The 6,000-nt window shown below is 47.6% G+C and overlaps 1 protein-coding gene across 1 annotated transcript in view; it reads right to left on the bottom strand.

Annotated features, from left to right (window-relative positions):
- Positions 1-1,375: 1,375 nt before the first annotated feature.
- Positions 1,376-6,000, bottom strand: part of LOC143768707 (uncharacterized) — a 68,397-nt gene continuing 63,772 nt past the window's right edge. Inside the window, exon 6 of the mRNA XM_077257363.1 lies at positions 1,376-5,783. The gene's annotated coding sequence lies outside the window, so the exon portion shown is untranslated. The remainder of the gene's footprint in view (positions 5,784-6,000) is intronic.

The raw sequence follows: 6,000 nt of genomic DNA, 5'->3' as shown, positions 1-6,000 counted from the left end.
GTCAAAAGGACCAATGCCTCTGAGCATGTACAGAAGAAATCTCCACTCCCTCTCCCTTCACATGATTGAAGATGTGTTCCCAGTGGTTATTCTAATACTGGAGATACCAGGGGTGCTGAGGTAAGAAGAGGCTGCTCACACTGCGGTCCACCCTGTCTATCTGATCTAATGCTGGAGATATCAGAGGTGCTGAGGTAGGCCGGGATCACACATGCGAGAAACACGTCCGTGTCTCGCATGTGAAACCCAAGCTCTGGCGCCGGCACTGTGGAGCGGAGCGTGCGGCCGCATAGGAACACATGGAGCTGAACGCTCCGCTCCCAAGTGCCGGGGCCAGAGCTTGGTTTTCACATGCGAGGTACGGACGTGTTTCTCGCATGTGTGATCCCGGCCGTAAGAAGAGGCTGCTCACACTGCTCACCACCCTGTCTATCAGATCTAATAAATTAACTTGGGAAAAGGGGGAAACAAGATTTTCTCAGTGCTCACCAGAGTATCACAGGACCACGGGTGCCAGGTTCAATGTGGTTGGAGTCCACTTGTAAATGCAGGCAAAGAAGAAAATCCAGCACCACGTGATTTCCATAAAAATACAAATTTAGTCTTTTTATTTTTTTTAAACCATTGCATGAAAAAAGGTAAAAATATACGTGTCATTACACATGTCTTTAACTTTTTACAAGCAATGGATTAATTAAAAAGACTAAATCTGTATTTTTATGGAAATCGCCTGGTGCTGGATTTTCCTCTTTGCCCTCTATCAGATATAATACTGGAGATACCAGGAGTGCTGAGGTAAGGGTACCGTCTCACAGTGCCACTTTTGTCGCTACGACGGCACGATCCGTGATGTTCCAGCGATATCCATACGATATCGCTGTGTCTGACACGCAGCAGCGATCAGGGACCCTGCTGAGAATCGTACGTCGTAGCAGATCGTTTGGAACTTTCTTTCGTCGCTGGATCTCCCGCTGTCATCGCTGGATCGGTGTGTGTGACACCGATCCAACGATGCGTTCGCTTGTAACCAGGGTAAACATCGGGTTACTAAGCGCAGGGCCGCGCTTAGTAACCCGATGTTTACCCTGGTTACCAAAAAAAACAAACAGTACATACTCACATTCCGGTGTCCGTCAGGTCCCTTGCCGTCTGCTTCCCACACTGACTGACTGCCGGCCGTAAAGTGAAAGCAGAGCACAGTGGCGACGTCACTGCTGTGCTCTGCTTTTACTTTACGGCCGGCAGTCAGTCAGTTCGGGAAGCAGACGGCAAGAGATCCTGACGGACACCGGAATGTGAGTATGTAGTTTGTTTTTTTTGGTAACCAGGGTAAACATCGGGTTACTAAGCGCGGCCCTGCGCTTAGTAACCCGATGTTTACCCTGGTTACCCGGGGACCTCGGCATCGTTAGTCGCTGGAGAGCTGTCTGTGTGACAGCTCCCCAGCGACCACACAACGACTTACCAACGATCACGGCCAGGTCGTATCGCTGGTCGTGATCGTTGGTAAATCGTTTTGTGAGACGGTTCCCTTAGAAGAGGCAGCTTACATTGCTGTCCACCCTATCTTATCTGATACTGGAGATACGAGGAGTGTTGAGGAAAAAGAGGCTGCACACATTGCTGTCCACCCTGTCTATCCAATCTAATACTGGAGATACCAGGAGTGCTGTGGTCAGAAGAGGCAGCTGACACTGCTGTCCACCCTGTCTTATTATTAATTTATATAGCACCATTAATTCCATGGTGCTATACATGAGAAGGGGTTACATCAAAATACAAATATCACTTACAGTAAACAAAACTAACAATGACAGACTGGTTCAGAGGGAAGAGGACCCAGCCCTTGCGGGCTTACATTTTACAGGATTATGGAGGAGACAGTAGGTCGAGGGTTGCAGTAGCTCTGATGGTGTTGACGTGGCCGTGTGGTCATTACAGGCTGTAAGCTTCTTTGAAGAGTTGGGTTTTCAGGTTTCTTTTGAAGGATCCAAATGTGGTAGATAACTGGACATGTTGGGGCACAGAATTCCAGAGGATGGGGGATATTCGGGAGAAGTCTTGGAAGCGATTGGAGCGAATAAGCGTGGAGACGACAAGGAGGTCTTGGGAGGAACGGAGATTACGTGAGGGAAGATAGTGAGAGATTAGTTTGGAAATATACGGAGGAGAAAGGTTATGGATAGCTTTGTAGGTCAGTGTTAGTAGTTTAAACTTGAAACGCTGGGAAATTGAGAGCCAGTGAAGGGATTTGCAAAGAGGGTAAGCAGGAGTGAGATTAATTAGTCGGGCAGCAGAGTTAAGGACGGACTGGAGAGGTGCGAGTGTTAGAAGGTAGGCCACAGAGGAGGATGTTGCAGTAGTCGAGGCGGGAGATGATTAGGGCATGCACAAGCATTTTGGTAGAGTAAGGGTTGAGGAAAGGACGGATTATGGAAATATTTTTGAGCTGGAGGCGACAGGAGGTGGCGAGAGCTTGGATGTTTGGTTTGAAGGACAGGGCAGAGTCAAGGTTTACTCCAAGGCAGCGGATTTTGGGGACAGGGGAAAGTTTGATTTAATTTATTCTGATAGATCAGGTAGGGAAGATATGCGATATGGAGCAAAGATAATTAGTTCAGATTTGTTCACATTGAGCTTGAGGAAGCGAGAGAAAAAGGAGGATATAGCTGATAGACACTCTGGGATTCTGGAGACCAGAAAGGTGACATATGGGCCAGAGAAGTAGATCTGAGTGTCATCAGCATATAGATGGAACTGGAAGCCATAGGACCTTATGAGTTGTCCCAGGCCGAGTGTATAGATTGAGAAGAGTAAGGGCCCTAGGACAGAGCCTTGAGGGACACCAACAGAGAGGGGGCGAGATGAAGAGGTAGTATGGGAGTAGGAAACGCTAAATGTGCAGTTGGCAAGGTTTGAGATCCAAGATAGGGCAAGGTTTTTGACACCAAAGGAAAAGAGAATCTGTATTAGGAGGCAGTGGTTAACTATGTCGAAGGCAGAGGACAGGTCTAGAATGAGGAGTATAGATAATTGTCTGTTAGCATTGGCTGTAAGTAGGTCGATAGTAATTTTGGTCAGGGCAGTCTCAGCGGAATGGTGGGGACGGAAGCCGGATTGTAGAAGAGTTAGATGCAAAGTGAGAGGAAAGCTCAGCATGGACAGCTCAAGGAGTTTGGAAGCAAATGGGAGCAAAAATATGGGGCGATAGCTGGACATAGCGCTTGGGTCAAGGAATGGCTTTTTGAGGATAGGGGTGATTGTGGCATGTTTGAAAGCAGTGGGAAAGGTACCAGAAGTTAGTGTTATGTTGAACAGATAGGTTAGGGATGGGATTAGTGTGGTGGTGAAGTTGGGGAGGAGGTGGGATGGAGTCTAGTGCACAAGTGGTGAGGTGTGATTTGGAGAGAAGATGAGCAAGCTCCCCTTCAGTGATTTTGGAGAGGGAAGTTATGGGGTTTGGGCATTGGTCTGGTATACAAAGGGGTTGTGGTGGTTTGACAACAAAGACTTGCCTTGTTTGGTCTATCTTATTTTTGAAGTGCGTGGCAAAGTCCTCGGCAACGAATAGGGAACTCGGAGGGGGCAGTGGTGGGTGGAGGAGGGAGTTAAAAATGTTGAACTTTGGGGTTGTGGGATAAAGATGATATGAGGGATGTAAAATAGGCCTGTTTAGCAGAGGTAAGAGCTGATTTGAGTGCGAGTGTTGCTTGTTTGAGTGCAATGAAATCATCTTGCAAATGCGTTTTCTTCCAACACCGTTCTGTAATTCTGGATACTTGCCGAAGCTTTTTAGTGATGTTATTGTGCCAGGGTTGTCTAATGATTTGTCGAACTCTGCTATGCATGACAGGGGTGACCGTGTCAATAGCTGATGCAAGAGTGGCATTGTAGAAAGCAGTGGCACTGTCTGTGTCGTGGAGTGAGGATATGGATGCTAGTGGTAGGATAGTCAGAGAGTGTGTGGGTGTCTAGGTGTGCGGGGTTCCTGCATGGGTGTGCATGTTGCTGGACATGGGTGACAGGTGAGGAGGACAGGGATGAGAAAGTGAGTAGATGGTGGTCAGAAAGAGGGAGAGGGGAGGTTGTGAAGTTAGCTAGGGAGAAGAAATGGGTGAAGACCAGGTCTAATGTGTGTCTGTCTGTGTGGGTGGCTGAGGAGGACCACTGAGTAAGTCCAAAAGATGAAGTAAGGGACAGGAGTTTGGAGGCTGCTGACTGGTGGGTGCTAATGGGGATGTTGAAGTCTCCCATGATGATGGTGGGAATGTCAGCAGAGAGACAGTGAAGGAGCCAGGTGGAGAATTGGTCAATAAAGGCAGTGGTCAGACCTGGAGGTCGGTATATGACAGCCATTTGGAGGTTGTAGGGGGAGTAGATGTGGACAGAGTGGACTTCAAAAGGGAGGATAAGGGAGGGTAGAGGTGGGATTGGGTTAAAGGTACAGTTGGAAGAAAGAAGGCCCACTCATTCACCATGTTTGTTGCCAGGGAGATGAGTGTGGGTGAAGTGGAGGCCACAGTAACACAGTGCAGCAGGGGAGGCTGTGTCAGAGGATTTCAGCCATGTTTTGGTGATGCCCAGAAAGAAAAGATTACGAAAGGTAAAGAGGTCGTGAATCATGTGGTGTTTATTGCAGATGGAGCGGGCATTCCATAGTGATCCAGAGAGAGTGTGCAGGGGGGTGGGCGTCATGGGCATGGATTTGAGGTGGGCAAAATTTCGGGTGTTTATATTGGGTTGGGAGCGATAGGAGGTAGTAATGGGAGGTATGTGCTGTGGGGGTCCAGGATTGGGAAATATGTCGCCAGCAGTGAGGACAAGTAGAGAGTGACAGAGCAAGTGGGAGGAGAGTGAGCGGATTGTTTTGTTTTATTAGGAGAGATCTGAGGTTGAGTAGCAGGTCAGCAGAGGTCAGGTGGGGAGGCAAGAGGGAAGGAGAGATTATTACTTGGTTAGAGGGTGCTGGGGTTTGGCAATAGAGAAGACTGAGGAGTAATGGAGCCAAAACTGTTAGAGCACATGTCAGTATGATGAGAGTGTGGTGGAAAGGGAAAGAAGTTTAGTACATTTATTAACAGTGGTTAGTCTTACCTTCTGTACACTTCTGGCTCATTTCTGGCATATTTCTGATGTTATCCTTTTAGAGACATCCTTCTAGAGACAGAGCACGGTCCAGACAGACCTGTGTCTCTGAATTTATAACAAGCTAAGTGCACATGAAATAGAACAGGTGTGATCAGGAGTGAGGGGCAGCAGGTAGACTGGTCACAGACACAGCAAGGTATTAATTAGAAGTCAGAAGGGAAAATGCAAGGGGAAATAGATCCAAATGGAAAGATAAAGCCAACTGTGTATTGGCATCAAGGAATTAAAATGAGAAAACATGCAGGGAAAAAAAAAAAAAAAAAAAAGTAACAGCCAGCGGACATACCAGGAATAGCAGGGTGAGGAAGATCAGGAAAGTTGAGTGATGGTGATGGTATTGCAGCCAGTGGACATACCAGGAATAGCAGGTTGGGTGATGGTGATGGGATTGGGGTTGCAGCCAGCGGATATTACAAGAATAGCAGGGTCAGGAAGATCAGGAAAGTTGGGTGATGGGATTGGGGTTGCAGCCAGCGGACATACCAGGAATAGCAGGGTGAGGAAGTTCAGGAAAGTTGGATGATGGTGATGGGATTGGGGTTGCAGCCAGCGGACATACCAGGAATAGCAGGGTGAGGAAGATCAGGAAAGTTGGGTGATGGTGATGGGATTGGGGTTGCAGCCAGCGGACATACCTGAGGATGAAGCAGATCGATTGTCAGATTGATAGCAATAACGAAGAATAGTAATAATAATGAAGCATCTATAGTAGGGGGTAATTTTTCTGGCATATTTCTGATGTTATCCTTTTAGAGACTTCCTTCTAGAGACAGACCACTTATCTGATACTGGAGATACCAGGAGTGCTGAGGCAAAAAGAGGCTGCTCACACTGCTGTCCACCCAGTCTATC

The sequence above is a fragment of the Ranitomeya variabilis genome, chromosome 1 (assembly GCF_051348905.1).
Source record: "Ranitomeya variabilis isolate aRanVar5 chromosome 1, aRanVar5.hap1, whole genome shotgun sequence".
Taxonomy (NCBI): domain Eukaryota; kingdom Metazoa; phylum Chordata; class Amphibia; order Anura; family Dendrobatidae; genus Ranitomeya; species Ranitomeya variabilis.
This window is presented reverse-complemented; position numbering and strand designations above follow the sequence as displayed.